General features: G+C 44.7%; 2 protein-coding genes across 3 annotated transcripts in view; one reads left to right on the top strand and one right to left on the bottom strand.

Annotated features, from left to right (window-relative positions):
• MCF2 (MCF.2 cell line derived transforming sequence) overlaps positions 1-7,793 on the bottom strand; it is an 85,597-nt gene extending 77,804 nt beyond the window's left edge. The window contains exons 1-3 of one of the 2 annotated variants that reach the window (XM_038748644.1): positions 7,605-7,640; positions 6,312-6,368; positions 1,284-1,476 (exon numbers count right to left, since the gene is read on the bottom strand). The gene's annotated coding sequence lies outside the window, so the exon portion shown is untranslated. Of the gene's footprint in view, positions 1-1,283; positions 1,477-6,311; positions 6,369-7,604 lie in introns of both variants that reach the window. The other variant, XM_038748646.1, reaches the window with a different exon arrangement.
• Positions 7,794-9,514: 1,721 nt separating this feature from the next.
• Positions 9,515-20,521, top strand: part of LOC119929464 (A-kinase anchor protein 17B-like) — a 30,632-nt gene continuing 19,625 nt past the window's right edge. The window contains exon 1 of the mRNA XM_038747602.1: positions 9,515-9,567. The gene's annotated coding sequence lies outside the window, so the exon portion shown is untranslated. The remainder of the gene's footprint in view (positions 9,568-20,521) is intronic.

Here is a 20,521-nt window from a genome sequence, read left to right as displayed (position 1 = left end):
GGAGAAAGAGAGAAGGGAGGTGAGGTAGGAGGGAGCGAGGTGACTTTGGGCAAGTAACTTGACTTCTCTGTGCCTCAGTTACGTCATCTGTAAAATGGGGGTGAAGACTGTGAGCCCCACGTGGGACAACCTGATGACCCTGCATCTATCCCAGCGCTTAAAACAGTGCTTGGCACATAGTAAGTGCTTAACAAATGCCATCATTATTATTATTTTTATGCTGTGATCTTGTGCAAGTCATGTAATTTCTCTGAGCCTCAGTTACCTCATCTGTAAAATCAGAATTAAAACTGTGAGCTCCATGTGGGACATGGACTGTGATCAACCTGATTAAGCTTCTATCTATACCAGAGCTTAGTAAAAAGAGAGAGAGAGAGAGAGAGAGAGAGAGAGAGAGAGAGAGAGAAAATATGAATGTGTGTTGAGGGGAATGGTCTCAGTGTCTAAGGCAGTTTAAGAGATCATGGAGGATGAGGATAGAATCCATTAGGTTTGGCAAGGAAGATGCAATTGGTGACCTTGGAGACTGAAGTCTCAGTAAGGAGAATAGAAACCAGATTGTAGAAGCTCAAGACAAGAGTTTGAGGAGAAATGGTAGGTACAAACTGAAGAATCTGTACAGGAATGGGAGGAGAGAGACAGGGCAATAGTTGGTGCAGTGGGATCCAAAGATTTTTTTTTTTGTCTAAGGAACACATGAGCATATTTTAAGTCAGAGGAGAAGGGGCCATAAGAGAGTAAACTGGTGAAGATGGCAGTCCAGAGAAGGAAGAAGAGAGGTTGAGCTTTTGGTAAGTGACAAGGAATGGGATTGGAGGCAGGGGTAGAGGTGGTAGATTTAAAAAATAGATGGAGATATCTTTAGAGATGATTGAGAAGAATGACAGAATATATCCACACAGTGGTGGGAGTGTGTTGGGGAGGTAAGATTTTGGGGAGCTCATACCTGAGGGTTTCAGTTTTGTCAACAAAGTTGTCAAGATTCTTGCAGGGAGGAGAGGGAGAGAGAGGAGAGAGAAGAGAGAGAGCAGAGAGCACAGAGAGAGCAGAGAGAAAGAAAGAGAGAAAGAAAGAGAGAAGGGTGAGGGCACTGGAGACTTTAAAAAGGAGTTAAATGTCTGGATTCAAGCACTTAGTGTAATGTTCTGCTCAAAGTAAATGCTCAATACATTCCACTGATTGTCAGAATAAAAGTGGGAACACTGGGCATGCGAGTCTATGGAGGAGAAATAAAGTTGCTAGGTGGAAGAGAGCAAAGATGTAGTGGCAGGTCAATCTGGTACCTGGATTTCTGGTAATGGTGCTCCAGGATACAAGCACAGGGGTGGAGCAAGCGTTCTGTGGAGGTGATCCAGGGCTGGGGCTGGTGGTGCAAGATGGACAGAAAGGTTTTTCTTTTACTTCTCGGTAACGTCTCCTGGTTCGTTAACCTGTGTAACTCTCCATCTTGTCCTGCAATTGTCACTTCTTGAAATCCTGTTGGGAGAATTGGTTGGACCTTCATTTCTATGGAATTGAGTCACATAAGTCACATTTCTCATAGTTCCCATTCTGAGAGATGATCATCATTCATTCAGTCATATTTACTGAGCACTTACTGTATGCAAAGCACTGTATTAAGTGCTTGGGAGTTTACAATATACCATTATCACAGGCAAAGGACACGTTTATAGTTAATGCAATGTAAAACAACTTGTTACATCTCTATTTGGTACCAGTTTAATTACTGCACACTGATTGCTAGAAAAACAAGATGATAAGCAAAATGGCTGCTCCCTAGATCAAACCCTCAGGGAGAGCAGGCTAATTTTAGCCTCCCTTTTTGCAAAAGCAGGAAACAGGACCTACATCATTTCATCAGCCTGTATCTCAACCCATGCTTTGGTCTAGTCACAAATGTTTGGGGGAAAAGCTGCAGGAAGCAACATGCTGCTCGTGGGCAGAACAGAATTTTTGGCTGGTTGAACCATTCCTTAAAAACAAGAGCAGCTTCAGGAGGAGTGAGTCTGAAGACAGAAGACTGGGTACCTGCTGCCTGTTGTTAAACTGCTAACAGTCTTCTCATTTTTTTTTGGAGGAGTAAATAGCAGAATGTGAAGAAAAACAGTGGGAAATGTTGGCTTGTAAATGTTCTTCCTTTCTTAACTTCAAAAGGCAAGTTGTTCTTTGTTCTAATTTCTAGTAAGTTTACCTTGTAAATTATGTACCACAAACAAATCAGATCTTTGACTTAAATAACATAGATATCAAGAGTCTGATACAGAAAAAACTGGGCACTAGAATCACTGTAGTACCTGTAATGAATATGACTTGTTATATAGTCTTAGAATGAAGAAAAAACAAGACATTTAGGTGCTCCTGAGATACAGCTTTAGTCTCTGAGCAATACAGTCATTATTATGTGTGTATATATTATAATAATAATAATAATAATGGTATTTGTTAAGCACTTACTATGTGCTTAACACTCACTGTCACTGTTCTAAGCGCTGGGGAGGTTACAAGGTGATCAGGTTGTCTCACGGGGGGGCTCACAGTCTTCATCCCCATTTTACAGATGAGGTAACTGAGGCCCAGAGAAGTAAAGTGACTTGCCCAAAGTCACACAGCTGACAATTGGCGGTGCCGGCATTTGAACCCATGACCTCTGACTCCAAAGCCCGGGCTCTTTCCTACTGAGCCACGCTGCTATATCTATAGCTATATATATTCTTGTGAACTGAGAACTTGCTTATTTATAGGTGTCATGAAAAAGGGAAGAAGAGTTACTTAAGGGTAGTGTTGGAGTTGCTCTAATCCAGAAAAGCTGCTGAAATCAGAGAGACAGATGAATAAGATGTTGCTACCACATAGAATAAATTATTGATTTAGAGAATATTATACTGTTATCCTAACAGGAAGAAGGGATGGGATACTAGTAAGAAGAAAAGGTCGTATCAACTCTTAATAGAGTTCATTTATTATGGTACTTGTTAAGCACTTATGTAACAGGCACTGTACTAAGTGCTGTGATAGGTTGGACACGGTCCCAGTCCCACATGAAGCTCACAGCTTAAATCAGAGAGAGAAGAATTTAATCCTCATTTTACAGATGAGGTAATTGAGGGACACAGAAATTAAGTGACTTGCCCAAGGTCACACAGCAGAAAATTTACTATTCCCAAAACTGGAACAAAGAGTTGGAATGAAATAGAGGTAAAACACAGTAGAGTATTTTGGGGTCTTAGGCCCCATCAGGAAGCCCGTTGTTCGGTAGGGGCCACCTATATATGTTGTTGACTTGTACGTCCCAAGCGCTTAGTACAGTGCTCTGCACACAGTAAGCGCTCAATAAATATGATTGAATGAATGAACATATCTGAATGTTGGTTATTTTGTTTATCTTCCATTTTTTCCAGGCTCTTAATGCTATCAGTCTTAAAAACAAAAGTGAGTTTCAAAGCTATAAGCTTTTTAGAACAAATGTGGTTTGGGATGTAGCAGTCACTAGACCACAACATTCTAAGTGGTTTTTTAAAAATTCTTGTTTGATTCTCTTTGAAGTGACTGTGTAAAAATTAATAAAATTATTGAAACAGGTGGTAAGAGAAACATAAATGGCTTAAAAACAGCTAGTAAAAGCAAACCAAATCTCCAAATCAGAAATTATTCATACTGTAATCATTTATGGGGGAAATATATTTTAGAATGCAAGGCAGGAGAGATTGGACAAATCAAAGTGAATTTTACCATAAGTAAGGGACACAGACATGGAACAGACTAACTTTGGAAGAGTTGTTCTTTACAGATTTGTATCTGTGGGTGTGAGGGTCTCATTGAGGATCCCTTGCATGTTGTGCCCTTGAAAATACAGAAGTCCTCTTGCTCTTCAAGATAAGCATTGCTTGGACAGCAGTGGTTAGGAGAGGAAACAGAAGTCCCATGAGCAGTAGAATTTGCATTTGAGTTGGTTTTCGCTGAGCCATCCGCACTCTTCTCATACCCAGCGGCACACATTGCAAGATGGTTGGTAGAGACAACAGCACCTGCACAGCACCTGTATATATGTATATATGTTTGTACATATTTATTACTCTATTTATTTATTTATTTTACTTGTACATATCTATTCTATTTATTTTATTGTGTTAGTATGTTTGGTTTTGTTCTCTGTCTCCTCCTTTTAGACTGTGAGCCCACTGTTGGGTAGGGACTGTCTCTATATGTTGCCAATTTGTACTTCCCAAGCGCTTAGTACAGTGCTCTGCACATAGTAAGCGCTCAATAAATACGATTGATGATGATGATGATGATGATAGAGAGACCAGGTGCATCTGTGGTCCCAGGAGATCTCTGAGACATCAAGAGCAACAGATACCACTGGGCCCTCACCCATTTCATAGTCCATCTTTGAGTAAGATACCCAAAAGGGCTTAGTTAGGGCCAGGGGAGGTTTTTTGGGTTTGTTCTTTTTTAAAAAAAAAAAACAAAACAGTTTCTTTTGAAAACCTGGGGAAAAGTCAGAAAACAAGAAATGATAAACAAAGCAGCTTATAAACCACTTCCAGCTGTTTACTGATAAAATGATTGCAGCAGGATGAGTTTTGCTTTACAGATCGCTAATTACATCTGATTTTTAAGGCACATGGTATTAAGTCAGTTGATTGTCTCAGAAGTTGGTCTACTGCTACGTAAAAAGTCAGTATGATGAAGTTGGTCTACTGCTACGTAAAAAGTCAGTATGATGATCTTTCTCTTTTATCCTACTCAAATCTCTTTATGGGAGAAATAAGCAAAGTCACCAATTCGGTGTTGATTTACTGCTCTTTTGAATTCTCTCAGTATAATGGGAATACACTTGTTTTGGGAATTTTATGTTAGTTTGCCTCAATTCTCTATTTGCTGTACAAAATCGTATCTGAATTCTTCAAGTATATAGACTAGAAACCAGAGCACAGTTTAAGCAACACTAGCTGCAATTCAGGCCACAGTATACAGTTTGAGGAAGAACAAACGAATGGTAATTGGAGGCTTTGGTGACCGTCTTGTAAGTCTGCAGATTAATGGAATCTATACAATATCACAAATTGTGTAAGCAGTAGACTAGCTGATGGTATTAAGTACTTATTATGCACTGGGGTAGATACAAAAGAATCAAAATGATGAGCTGTTACCACAATCCAGTAACACTAGTAACAAAAATAATAATAGTGGTATTTGTTAAACACTATGTGCCAAGCATTGTACTAAGCCTAGGGGGAAATACAAGATCATCAAAATGGATACAGTCTCTGTTCACATGAGGCTCTAAGTAGGGAGTTAGTCTGAGTAGGAGGTAGAATAAGTACTTTATTCCTATATAATGGATGAGGAGACTGAGGCACAGAGACATTAAGTGACTTATCCAAGGTTACACAGCAAGCAAACAGAGTGGGATTAAAACCCAGGTCCTCTGAGTCCCAGGCTCTTTCCTATAAACTGAGCTCACTGTGGGCAGGGAATGTATCTGTTTGTTGTTGTATTGTACTCTCCCAAGGGCTCAGTAAAGTGCTTTGAACTCAGTAAGCCCTTAATAAATACAATTGAATGAAAGAAAGAGTAGGTCACAGAAGTGGAAACTGAGGTCAAAGTCAAACAGAAGTCCATTAGCAGGACTGATCTCCTGGGTCCCAGTGGCAGGCTCTTCCCACATAGGCCATACCCTGAAATGGGTGAGGCTAGGATGGGAGAATGAGGCTGCCTCTGCGGCCAAAAGGTACAGATGATGAAGCAGAGGGAAGCTGGTATTTTATCTACCAGATTGCATGAACCCCAGCCTTAACACTGAGCTTGGTACATAATAAGCGCTTAACAAACAGCACAATAATTTCTGATAGTTATAGTGACAACTTTGCCTCCACAGACATGTAGGCACTAATAGCACATACCATTAGCCGGATCATCATCATCATCATTGGTATTTGTTGAGCGCTTACTATGTGCAGGGCACTGTACTAAGTGCTCGGGAGAGGAGTACAACACAACTGAGTTGGCAGACATGTTCCCTACCCACAACGAGCTTAAAATCTAGAGAGATAATAATGGCATTTATTAAGCGCTTACTATGTGCAAAGCACTGTTCTAAGCAATGCTTCTCTAATGCAGATGTTGCTACTTTATTTCAATTATGCGACACGATTAAACTGTGACATTTCCTGATAACATAAAATAAGGCCCTCATCACCCAACCTCGCACATATCCATTTTCCCCCTTCGCCCTACCTGTACACTGCTTCAGTGTACATTTCCATGACTAGATTGCATGCTTAAAGGCAAGGACCTTGGCTACTTACTCCACCGTACTCTTCCAGTAGCTCAGTACATGCCATTAGTTGCTTAGCCTACAGAGCCTGCAATAAAATGGAGAGTTAGGACGATTCTGTGGGCAGCACTGGCGCTAAACCAATCAATCAATCAATTAATCGTATTTATTGAGCGCTAACTATGTGCAGAGCACTGTACTAAGCGCTTGGGAAGTACAAAGTGGCAACATATAGAGACAGTCCCTACCCAACAGTGGGCTCACAGTTTAAAACCAGACATTCGGATCCCCTCATCTGCGTTTCTGTTGCATAAACATTTCGGGCCGATTCAAAAAAAAGTTTGGTTTCCTTCATTCACTCAATCGTATTTTATTGAGCGCTTACTGTGTGCAGAGCACTGTACTAAGCGCTTGGGAAGTACAAGTCGGCAACACATAGAGACGGTCCCTACCCAACAACAGGCTCACAGTCTAGAAGAGGGAGACAGACAACACCACAAAACATGCAGACAGGTGTCAAAACCGTCAGAATAAATAGAATTATAGCTATATGCACATCGTTAACAAAATAGAGCAGTAAATATGTACAAGTAAAACAAATAGAGTAATAAATCTGTACTAATATATACAAGTGCTTTGGGGAGGGGAAGGAGGTAGGGCGGGGGGATGGGGAGGAGGAGAGGAAAAAGGGGGCTCATTCTGGGAAGGCCTCTCGGAGGAGGTGAGCTCAGTGGGGCTTTGAAGGGAGGAAGATAACTTCAGTCAAGTGGGGTCATCCGCCTGCCAACACTGTACCCGGATCCCGTTGTTGGGTAGGGACCGTCTCTATATGTTGCCAACTTGTACTTCCCAAGGGCTTAGTAATAATAATAATGGCATTTATTAAGCGTTTACTATGTGCAAAGCACTGTTCTAAGCGCTGGGGGACGCGAGGTGATCAATCAATCGTCTTTATTGAGCGCTTACTGTGTGCACAGCACTGTACTAAGCGCTTGGGAAGTCCAAGTTGGCAACATATCGAGACAGTCCCTACCCAACAGTGGGCTCAGGTTGTCCCCCGGAGGGCTCACGGTCTTCATCCCCATTTTACAGATGAGGGAACTGCGGCACCAAGAAGCGACTCGCGCACAGTCACCCGGCTGACAATTAGGAGTCGGGATTTGAACCAAAGACCTCTGACTCCAAAGCCCGGGCTATTTTCCACGGAGCCACGCTGCTTCCCTGTGCTCCTGCTGCTTCTAGCACGGTGCTCTGCACACAGTCAGCGCTCAACAGATACGACTGAATTGAATGAATGGCCCAAACGCCCCCGAACCTGCATTACCTAGTGCGTTCGGCCAGCGGTGGAGACACGAAAGGAGGAAGGTGAGTGCGTGTCCGTGTACATACACGTGCACACGGACCGGCTGGTTAAGCGGCGGGGTAAACGCGCAAAACCCAGGATGCGACCGCGACCGCCGCCGACCGCTCCGAACTGCAGCCGTGCAGCGGACGTCGTCCGCTGGGGGGCGGCGAGCTCCGCCCACCCGTCGTTTGGCGGGCGCTGATTGGCCCCGAGGGAGGGGAGGGGCGGGGCTTGAGGAGGGGCTTCCGGAGCGAGAAGGCGATTGGTCCAGACGCCCGGGAGGTGGGGCGGAGACCGTTGGACGTGGGGGGCCGTGCAGCGGACGTCGTCCACTGGGGGGCGGTGGCGCTCCGCCCACCCGTCATTTGGCGGGCGGTGATTGGCCCCGAGGGAGGGGCGGGGCGGGGCTTTGGGAGGGGCTTCCGGAGCGAGAAGGTGATTGATCCAGACGCCCGGGAGGTGGGGCGAAGACCGTTGGACGGGGGGGCCGTGCAGCAGACGTCGTCCGCTGGGGGGCGGTGGCGCTCCGCCCACCCGTCATTTGGCGGGCGGTGATTGGCCCCGAGGGAGGGGAGGGGCGGGGCTGGAGGCGGGGCTTCCGGAGCGAGAAGGTGATTGGTCCGGACGCCTGGGAGGTGGGGCGAAGACCGTTGGACCTGGGGGGCCGTGCAGCAGACGTCGTCCGCTGGGAGGGGGGGTGGCGCCCCGCCCACCCGTCGTTTGGCGGGCGGCGATTGGCCCCGAGGGAGGGGAGGGGCGGGGCTGGAGGCGGGGCTTCCGGAGCGAGAAGGTGATTGGTCCAGACGCCCGGGAGGTGGGGCGGAGACCGTTGGACGTGGGGGGCCGTGCAGCGGACGTCGTCCGCTGGGGGGCGGTGGCGCTCCGTCCACCCGTCATTTGGCGGGCGGTGATTGGCCCCGAGGGAGGGGAGGGGCGTGGCTTGAGGAGCGGCTTCCGGAGCGAGGAGGTGATTGGTCCAGACGCCCGGGAGGTGGGGCGGAGACCGTTGGACGTGGGGGGCCGTGCAGCGGACGTCGTCCGCTGGGGGGCGGCGAGCTCCGCCTACCCGTCATTTGGCGGGCGGTGATTGGCCCCCAGGGAGGGGAGGGGCGGGGCTGGAGGCGGGGCTTCCGGAGCGAGAAGGTGATTGGTCCGGACGCCTGGGAGGTGGGGCGAAGACCGTTGGACCTGGGGGGCCGTGCAGCAGACGTCGTCCGCTGTGGGGGGGGGGGGGGCGCCCCGCCCACCCGTCGTTTGGCGGGCGGTGATTGGCCCCGAGGGAGGGGCGGGGCGGGGCTTGAGGAGGGGCTTCCGGAGCGAGAAGGTGATTGGTCCGGACGCCTGGGAGGTGGGGCGAAGACCGTTGGACCTGGGGGGCCGTGCAGCAGACGTCGTCCGCTGGGGGGGGGGGGGGTGGCGCCCCGCCCACCCGTCGTTTGGCGGGCGGCGATTGGCCCCGAGGGAGGGGAGGGGCGGGGCTTGAGGCGGGGCTTCCGGAGCGAGAAGGTGATTGGTCCGGACGCCCGGGAGGTGGGGCGAAGACCGTTGGACGTGGGGGGCCCTGCAGCAGCCGTCGTCCGCTGGGGGGCGGTGGCGCTCCGCCCACCCGTCGTTTGGCGGGCGGTGATTGGCCCCGAGGGAGGTGAGGGGCGGGGCTTGAGGAGGGGATTCCGGAGCGAGAAGGCGATTGGTCCGGACGCCCGGGAGGTGGGGCGATGAGGTAACGACGTGCGGCGAGGCCTTGCGGGGTTACGCAGCACGTGGTTGCGCGGTGACGTAGGGCGTCGTGGCGCCCGCCGTGGCCTGTCAGCCGGGGAGCCCGGGCGAGGAGGAGGACGAGGACGAGGAGGAGGAGGAGGGCCATGGCGGTGACGGCGACGGCGGGGTCGGCCGCCCGGGGCCCCGGCGGGGCGGGGAGCGGCGGCCGTCGGGCCTGATGATGGTAATGCGGAGGCTCCGCTGGTTGCGGCGGGATGAGGGGGATGAGGGGCCGCGCCGGACCTGCCCCCGCCGCCTCCTCAGCCGTCCTGAGGAGGAGGGGGAGGAGGAGGATCAATCAATCGATCGTATTTACTGAGCGCTTACTGTGTGCAGAGCACTGGACTAAGCGCTTGGGAAGTCCAAATTGGCAACACACAGAGACAGTCCCTACCCAACAGTGGGCTCACAGTCTAAAAGGGGGAGACAGAGAACAGAACCAAACATACCAACAAAATAAAATAAGTAGGATAGAAATGTACAAGTAAAATAAATAAATAAATAAATAAAGAGTAATAAATATGTCCCAGGCCGGCCCTCACCTGCCCGCAGGTGCCCATCCCCCTTTCACGCAGGCCGGAGTAGTTAGTCAGTACTCACTATGTGCACGGCACTGTATTGGCCGCTTGGGAGAGTACACTCTGCTGCATTCATCCGATCGCGTTTATTCAGCGCTTACAGTGTGCTGGACACCGTATTGAGCGCTTGGGAGAGTACACTCTATTGCATTCATCCGATCGCGTTTATTCAACGCTCACATTGGGCAGGACACTGTATTGAGCGCTTGGGAGAGTACACTCTATTGCATTCATCCGATCGCGTTTATTCAGCAATTACAGTGTGCAGAACACCATTGTTATTATTATTATTATTATTATTATTGCTATTATCAAGCGCTTGGGAGAGTACACTCTACTGCATTCATCCGATCGCGTTTATTCAGCGCTTACAGTGTGCTGAACACTGTATTGAGCGCTTGGGAGAGTACACTCTATTGCATTCATCCGATCGCGTTTATTCAGCGCTTACAGTGTGCAGAACACTATTATTATTATTATTATTATTATTATTACTATTATTAAGCGCTTGGGAGAGTACACTCTACTGCATTCATCCGATCGCGTTTATTCAGCGCTTACAGTGTGCTGAACACTGTATTCAGCGCTTTGGAGAGTACACTCTATTGCATTCATCCGATCGCGTTTATTCAGCGCTTACAGTGTGCAGAACGCTATTATTATTATTATTATTATTATTATTATTATTATTATTACTATTATTAAGCGCTTGGGAGAGTACACTCTACTGCATTCATCCGATCGCGTTTATTCAGCGCTTACGGCGTGCTGAACACTGTATTCAGCGCTTGGGAGAGTACACTCTATTGCATTCATCCGATCGCGTTTATTCAGCGCTTACAGTGTGCAGAACACCATTGTTGTTATTATTACTATTATTATTATTATTATTATTATTATTACTATTACTATTATTAAGCGCTTGGGAGAGTACACTCTACTGCATTCATCCGATCGCGTTTATTCAGCGCTTACAGTGTGCTGAACACTGTATTCAACGCTTGGGAGAGTACAGTCTATTGCATTCATCCGATCGCGTTTATTCAGCGCTTACAGTGTGCAGAATACCATTATTATTATTATTATTACTATTATTAAGCGCTTGGGAGAGTACACTCTACTGCATTCATCCGATCGCGTTTATTCAGCGCTTACAGTGTGCTGAACACTGTATTCAGCCCTTGGGAGAGTACACTCTATTGCATTCATCCGATCGCGTTTATTCAGCGCTTACATTGTGCAGAACACCATTGTTATTATTATTATTATTATTATTATTGTTGTTATTATTATTATTACTATTATTAAGCGCTTGGGAGAGTACACTCTACTGCATTCATCCGATCGCGTTTATTCAGCGCTTACGGTGTGCAGAACACTGTATTCAGCGCTTGGGAGAGTACACTCTATTGCATTCATCCGATCGCGTTTATTCAGCGCTTACAGTGTGCAGAATAACATTATTATTATTATTATTACTATTATTAAGCGCTTGGGAGGGTACACTCTACTGCATTCATCCAATCGCGTTTATTCAGCGCTTACAGTGTGCTGAACACTGTATTCAGCGCTTGGGAGAGTACACTCTATTGCATTCATCCGATCGCGTTTATTCAGCGCTTACAGTGTGCAGAACACCATTGTTGTTCTTATTATTATTATTATTATTACTATTATTAAGCGCTTGGGAGAGTACACTCTACTGCATTCATCCGATCGCGTTTATTCAGCGCTTACGGTGTGCTGAACACTGTATTGAGCGCTTGGGAGAGTACACTCTATTGCATTCATCCGATCGCGTTTATTCAGCGCTTACAGTGTGCAGAACACCATTGTTATTATTATTATTATTATTATTACTATTATTAAGCGCTTGGGAGAGTACACTCTACTGCATTCATCCGATCGCGTTTATTCAGCGCTTACAGTGTGCTGAACACTGTATTGAGCGCTTGGGAGAGTACACTCTATTGCATTCATCCGATCGCGTTTATTCAGCGCTTACAGTGTGCAGAACACCATTGTTATTATTATTATTATCATTATTATTACTATTATTAAGCGCTTGGGAGAGTACACTCTACTGCATTCATCCGATCGCGTTTATTCAGCGCTTACAGTGTGCTGAACACTGTATTGAGCGCTTGGGAGAGTACGCTCTATTGCATTCATCCGATCGCGTTTATTCAGCGCTTACAGTGTGCAGAACACCATTGTTATTATTATTATTATTATTACTATTATTAAGCGCTTGGGAGAGTACACTCTACTGCATTCATCCGATCGTGTTTATTCAGCGCTTACAGTGTGCTGAACACTGTATTGAGCGCTTGGGAGAGTACGCTCTATTGCATTCATCCGATCGCATTTATTCAGCGCTTACAGTGTGCAGAACACCATTATTATTATTATTATTATTATTATTACTATTACTGTTATTAAGCGCTTGGGAGAGTACACTCTACTGCATTCATCCGATCGCGTTTATTCAGCGCTTACAGTGTGCTGAACACTGTAGTCAGCGCTTGGGAGAGTACACTCTATTGCATTCATCCGATCGCGTTTATTCAGCGCTTACATTGTGCAGAACACCATTGTTATTATTATTATTACTATTATTAAGCGCTTGGGAGAGTACACTCTACTGCATTCATCCAATCGCGTTTATTCAGCGCTTACAGTGTGCTGAACACTGTATTCAGCGCTTGGGAGAGTACACTCTATTGCATTCATCCGATCGCGTTTATTCAGCGCTTACAGTGTGCAGAACACTATTATTATTATTATTATTATTATTATTGTTATTGTTATTATTATTACTATTATTAAGCGCTTGGGAGAGTACACTCTACTGCATTCATCCGATCGCGTTTATTCAGTGCTTACAGTGTGCTGAACACTGTATTCAGCGCTTGGGAGAGTACACTCTATTGCATTCATCCGATCACATTTATTCAGCGCTCACAGTGGGCAGGACACTGTATTAAGCGCTTGGGAGAGTACACTCTATTGCATTCATCCGATCATCATCATCATCAATCGTATTTATTGAGCGCTTACTATGTGCAGAGCACTGTACTAAGCGCTTGGGAAGTACAAATTGGCAACATATGGAGACAGTCCCTACCCAACAGCGTTTATTCAGCGCTTACAGTGTGCTGAACACGGTATTCAGCGCTTGGGAGAGTACACTCTATTTTATTCATCCGATCGTGTTTATTCAGCGCTTACAGTGTGCAGAACACCATTATTATTATTATTATTATTATTATTATTATTATTATTAAGCGCTTGGGAGAGTACACTTTATTGCATTCATCCGATCGCATTTATTCAGCGCTTACAGTCTAAAAGGGGGAGACAGAGAACAAAACCAAACATATTAATCAAAATAAAATAAATAGAATAGATATGTACAAATAAAATAGAGTAATAAATATGTACAAACATATATACATATATCCAGGTGCTGTGGGGAAGGGAAGGAGGTAAGATGGGGGGGATGGATAAATCCGATCGCATTTATTCAGCGCTTACAATGTGCAGAACACTGTATTAAGCACTTGGGAAAGTACACTTTATTGCATTCATCCGATCGCGTTTATTCAGCGCTTACAGTGTGCAGGACACCGTATTCAGCGCTTGGGAGAGTACACTCTATTGCATTCATCCGATCGCGTTTATTCAGCGCTTACAGTGGGCAGAACACCATTATTATTATTATTATTATTAAGCGCTTGGGAGAGTACACTTTTTTGCATTCATCGATCGCGTTTATTCAGTGCTTACAGTGTGCAGGACACTGTATTCAGCACTTGGGAGAGTACACTCTATTGTATTCATCCGATCGCATTTATTCAGCGCTCACAGTGGGCAGAACACTGTATTAAGCGCTTGGGAGAGTACACTCTATTGCATTCATCCGATCATCATCATCATCAATCGTATTTATTGAGCGCTTACTATGTGCAGAGCACTGTACTAAGCGCTTGGGAAGTACAAATTGGCAACATATGGAGACAGTCCCTACCCAACAGTGGGCTCACAGTCTAAAAGGGGGAGACAGAGAACAAAACCAAACATACTAACAAAATAAAATGAATAGATATGTACTAATAAAATAAATAAATAAATAGAGTAATAAATATGTACAAACATATATACACATATCCAGGTGCTGTGGGGAAGGGAAGGAGGTAAGATGGGGGGGATGGATAAATCCGATCGCATTTATTCAGCGCTTACAATGTGCAGAACACTGTATTAAGCACTTGGGAAAGTACACTTTATTGCATTCATCCGATCGCGTTTATTCAGCGCTTACAATGTGCAGAACACCGTGTTCAGCGCTTGGGGGAGTACACTCTATTGCATTCATCCGATCGCGTTTATTCAGCGCTTACAGTGTGCAGAACACTGTTATTATTATTATTATTATTATTATTATTATTATCATTATTATTATCATTATTAAGCGCTTGGGAGAGTACACTTTATTGCATTGATCGGATCGCGTTTATTCAGGGCTTACAGTGTGCAGGACACTGTATTCAGTGCTTGGGAGAGTACACTCTATTGCATTCATCCGATCGCGTTTATTCAGCGCTTACAGTGTGCTGAACACTGTATTCAGCACTTGGGAGAGTACACTCTATTGCATTCATCCGATCGCATTTATTCAGCGCTTACAGTGTGCAGAACACTGTATTCAGCGCTTGGGAGAGTACACTCTATTGCATTCATCCGATCGCATTTATTCAGCGCTTACAGTGTGCAGAACACTGTATTAAGCGCTTGGGAAAGTACACTCTATTGCATTCATCCGATCGCGTTTATTCAGCGCTTACAGTGTGCAGAACACTGTATTCAGCGCTTGGGAGAGTACACTATTGCATTCATCTGATCGCGGTTATTCAGCGCTTACAGTGTGCACAACACTGTATTCAGCGCTTGGGAGAGTACACTCTATTGCATTCATCCAATCGCATTTATTCAGCGCTTACAGTGTGCAGAGCACATTAAGCGCTTGGGGGAGTACACTCTATTGCATTCATCCGATCGCATTTATTCAGCGCTTACAGTGTGCAGAACACTGTATTAAGCACTTGGGGGAGTACACTCTATTGCATTCATCCAATCGCATTTATTCAGCGCTTACAGTGTGCAGAACACTGTATTAAGCGCTTGGGGGAGTACGCTCTATTGCATTCATCCAATCGCGTTTATTCAGCGCTTACATTGTGCAGAACACTGTAGTAAGCGCTTGGGAAAGTACACTGTATTGCACCCGTTCCTCCGCCTTACCTCCTTCCCCTCCCCACAGCGCCTGTATATATGTATATATGTTTGTACGTATTTATTACTCTATTTTATTTGTACATGTTTATTCTATTTTATTTTGTTAATATGTTTTGTTTTGTTCTCTGTCTCCCCTTCTAGACTGTGAGCCCACTGTTGGGTAGGGACCAACTCTATATGTTGCCAACTTGTACTTCCCAAGCGCTTAGTACAGTGCTCTGCACACAGTAAACGCTCAATAAATACGTTTGAATGAATGAATGAATTAATCCGATCGCATTTATTCAGCGCTTACAGTGTGCTGAACACTGTATTGAGCGCTTGGGAGAGTACACTCTATTGCATTCATCCGATCGCATTTATTCAGCACTTACAGTGTGTAGAACACTGTATTAAGCGCTTGGGAGAGTACACTCTATTGCATTCATCCGATCGCATTTATTCAGCACTTATAGTGTGCAGAACATTGTATTCAGCGCTTGGGAGAGTACACTGTATTGCATTCATCCGATCGCATTTATTCAGCGCTTACAGTGTGCAGGACACTGTATTAAGCGCTTGGGAGAGTACACTCTATTGCATTCATCCGATCGCGTTTATTCAGTGCTTACAGTGTGCAGAACACTGTATTCAGCGCTTGGGAGAGTACACTGTATTGCATTCATCCGATCGCATTTATTCAGCGCTTAGTGTGCAGGACACTGTATTAAGCGCTTGGGAGAGTACACTCTTGCATTCATCCGATCGCGTTTATTCAGCGCTTACAGTGTGCAGAACACTGTATTAAGCGCTTGGGAGAGTACACTCTATTGCATTCATCCGATCGCGTTTATTCAGCACTTATAGTGTGCAGAACATTGTATTCAGCGCTTGGAAGAGTACACTCTATTGCATTCATCCGATTGCGTTTATTCAGCGCTTACAGTGTGCAGAACACTGTATTCAGCGCTTGGGAGAGTACAGTCTATTGCGTTCATCCGATCACATTTATTCAGCGCTTACAGTGTGCAGAACACTGTTTTAAGCGCTTGGGAGAGTACACTCTGTTGCATTCATCCGATCGCATTTATTCAGCGCTTACGTGTGCAGAACACTGTATTCAGTGCTTGGGAGAGTACACTTTAGTGCATTCATCCGATCGCATTTATTCAGCGCTTACAGTGTGCAGAACACTGTATTAAGCGCTTGGGAGAGTACACTTTATTGCATTCATCTGATCGCATTTATTCAGCGCTTACAATGTGCAGAACACCGTATTAAGCGCTTGGGAGAGTACCCTATATTGCATTGATTCGATCATCATCATAATAATAATAATGATGGCATTTGTTAAGCGCTTACTATGTGCTGTCCTAAGCGCTTAGGAGAGTATACTGTAATTCACTCATTCGATCGTATTTATCGAGCGCTTACTATGTGCGGAGCCCTGGACTATAGCGTTTGGGAGAGTACACTACATTGCATTCATTCGATCGTAATAATAATAGTGATGGCATTTGTTAAGCGCTTACTGTGTGCATAGCACTGTTCTAAGCGCTTGGGAGAGTACACTGTAATTCACTCATTCGAGCGTATTTACCGAACGCGTACTATGTGCAGAGCCCTGGACTATAGCGCTTGGGAGAGTGCACTATAATGCACTCATTTGATTGTATTTACCGAGCGCTTACTATTTGCAGAGCACGGTACTCAGCGCTTGGGAGAGTACACTATGTTACATTCATTCGATCATATTTATTCAGCACTTACTCTGTGCAGAACACTGTATTAAGCGCTTGGGAGAGTGCACTATTTTGCATTCATTCGATCGTAATAATAATAATGGCATTTGTTAAGCCCTTTCTATGTGCAAAGCACTGTTCTAAGCGCTGGGGAGGATACAAGGTGATCAGATTGTCCCACGTGGGGCTCACAGTCTTCATCCCCATTTACTATAATGCATTCATTTGATCGTATTGAGCGCTTACTGTGTGCAGAGCACTGTACTAAGCGCTTGGGAGAGTACACTATCATTCAGTCGTACTGAGCGCTTACTAGGTGCAGAGCACTGTACTAAGTGCTTGGGAGAGTACACTTTAATTCATTCAATCGTATTTATTGAGCATAGGTGCAGAGTACTATACTAAGCGCTTGGGAGAGTACAGTACAACAGTAAACTGACATTCCCTGCCCACAGTGAGCTTACAGTTGCGGGTGGGGTGGGGCGACAGACATCAATACAAATAAATAAAATATAGTAATATAACAGACATGTTCCCTGCTCACAGTGAGCTTTTACCACTCCCCCCAACCCTGGTTGGGGGTGGGATAGGGGAGAGCAAAAAGGATAATAGTAATGATGGCATTTGTTAAGCGTTTACTATGTGCCAGGCACCATTCTAAGCACTGATACCCCCTTACTGCCCTCCAGAAGCGGCAGGGAGGAAACTGTCGCCACTTTGTTCTCCAGCAGCTATTACATACATTTGTACATAGTTTATCTCTCATTCAGTCTCTCACTGTACTTTCCAAGCGCTTAGTACAGTGCTCTGCACACAGTAAGTGCTCAATAAATATGATTGAATGAATTAATTCATCCAATATCGCTCCCATTCTCTCTCTCTCCCCCTCTTTCTCCCCCTTTTCTTTTTTTCTCTCAGAAAGAGCAAGGGTCTGGAAGTGATGATCTGCCAATTGCCTGCTGTGTCACCTTGGGCACACCCTTTAACTTCCCTGGGCCTCAGTTTCTACATCTGTAAAGTGGGAATTTAATACATGTTTTCCTCCCCCACTTAGACTGTGAGCCCCATGTGGGACAGGGATGGTGTCCAATCTGATTAACTTGTATCCACCCCAGCAGTTAGTACAGTGTTTGGCAAGTAGTGAGTGCTTAAGAGAAATGCAATAGTAGTAATAATCAGGGCCAATAATATATTGGATTTAGCCTCGTGGATTTCTTTCCAAAGTGGGTGACTCTCCAATCAGTCAGTGTTATTGAGGATTTACTGTGTGCAGAGTACTGTACCGAGCATTTGGTAAGAGTATAGTACAACAGAGTTGGTAGCTACTCACCCTGCCCAAAAGGCATTTACATCCCATCATCATCATCATCAATCGTATTTACTGAGCGCTTACTATGTGCAGAGCACTGTACTAAGCACCTGGGAAGTACAAATTGGCAACATATAGAGACAGTCCTTACCCAACAGTGGTCTCACAGTCTAAAAGGGGGAGACAGAGAACAAAACCAAACATACTAACAAAATAAAATAAATAGAATAGATATGTACAAGTGAAATAAATAGGAGGAGTTTACAGTCTAGACAAATTATTGACTCGTTGATCTAGGGTAGTATGTGAGAAATTGAAAACACTGACTGAAGCTAGTGACAAAAGGATAAAAAGTGTTTTATAATCCAGGAATGTATGTGGCCAGTTTATATTGTTATGTGGAGAACTTTGGCCTAGGGAGCAGTGTGTTCTAATCATAGTGTCCTGATTCTGATTTTGAATATATCTAGTTTGTGGAATGTCTGTTCATCAGAGATCCACTGTCTGTTAAAAAAAAAAATAGGGCTAATAATCTTAGAGGATTGTGGAATTTTATGAAGGTAATTGTAGGATGATATTAAGAGCTAACCTCCTCCAGGAGGCCTTCCTAGACTGAGCCCCCTCCTTCCTCTCCCCCTTGTCCCCCTCTCCATCCCCCCGTCTTACCTCCTTCCCTTCCCCACAGCACCTGTATATATGTATATATGTTTGTACATATTTATTACTCTATTTATTTCACTTGTACATATCTATTCTACTTATTTTATTTTGTTAATATGTTTGGTTTTGTTCTCTGCCTCCCCCTTCTAGACTGGGAGCCCACTGTTGGGTAGGGACCGTCTCTATATGTTGCCAACTTGTATTTCCCAAGCGCTTAGTACAGTGCTGTGCACACAGTAAGCGCTCAATAAATACGATTGATTGATTGATTGAACCTAATGTAGAGTAGGTGTCTTTTAAGTCTTCTGAAGCACAGTTCTCCAAATTGTAGCCCAGAAACCTTTGGTGGCCTGGGTAAGATTTTGAGTGGTAAAACAATAAAATAACAATCTTAAAAACTATCTGTTAATTGTAATTTGACAGTTGTGGGAATTATTCTTCATGGTCCTCAAGGACCCCCTGCCCCTCCTCACAGCACTTGTGTATATTTGTACATATTTATTACTCTATTTTATTAATGATGGGTATATAACTATAATTCTATTTATTCTGATGGTATTGACACCTGTCTACTTGTTTTGTTTTGTTGTCTGTCTGCCCCTTCTAGACTGTGAGCCCGCTGTTGGGTAGGGACTGTCTCTGAATGTTGCCCACCTGTACTTCCCAAGTGCTTAGTACAGTGCTCTGCACACAATAAGCGCTCAATAAATATGAATGAATGAATGAATTGCTAGGAAGAACTTTTTCAGAGCAACTGTAGTATTTCTGCAAGGAATGCCACCATTTGCAACTGAAAAGAAAATATTAAATGGTGATTGGGGCAAATATGTGTAACATTGAGTCTGCTTAAAAAAGACAGCCCCTTTTGGTCTTGGCCTCACCGCCCCAAAACCATCCTTTTATCCCTCGTCACCCAAACTTTGGATATCACTGGATTGTTTTGGGTATGTTTAAAACACTTAGTACAAGTTTCAAGTGCTTAGTTTCAAGTGCACACAGTAAGTGCTCAATAAATACGATTGAATGAAAGATTAAAATATTATTAGATTATTATTATTATTTATTACTGGATAAAAGTATTATTACGCTTGAAATTGAGGACTTAGGAGTTGTAGCTTCCTACATGACTAAGTAAAATGGTCTTTTCAGTATTTTGGGTCAGTCGGTGGTATTTGAGTGCTTACGGTATGCAGAAAACTGCCCTAAGTGCTTGGCAGAGTACAGTGTAACAGAGTTGATAGGCAATTCCTTTCCCTTAAGGAGCTTACAGTCTAGAGGATCAGTTGAAGGTACTTACTGAGCGCTTACTGTAAGCCAAGCACTGTGCTAGGTGCTTGGGAAGAGAACAATACAGTAGAGTTAGTAAACATATTCCCTGCCCATGAGGAGCTGTAGTCTAGAGCAGGAGACAGACAATAAAATAAATTACTGATGGGGCAGTGGGAAAGTATAATGGTATGTATATAAGTGTCATGGGGCTGGGGGCGAGGTGAATATCAAGTTCTTAAGGGGTACAGCTCCAAGTGCACTGTAGAAGGAGGGGGAGGTGAATGGGATAAAAGAGCCTAGTCA

This window comes from Tachyglossus aculeatus, chromosome 6, assembly GCF_015852505.1.
Source record: "Tachyglossus aculeatus isolate mTacAcu1 chromosome 6, mTacAcu1.pri, whole genome shotgun sequence".
NCBI classification, from domain to species: domain Eukaryota; kingdom Metazoa; phylum Chordata; class Mammalia; order Monotremata; family Tachyglossidae; genus Tachyglossus; species Tachyglossus aculeatus.
The sequence above is the reverse complement of the archived record's forward strand: the minus strand, read 5'-3'. Positions and strand labels throughout refer to the sequence as shown.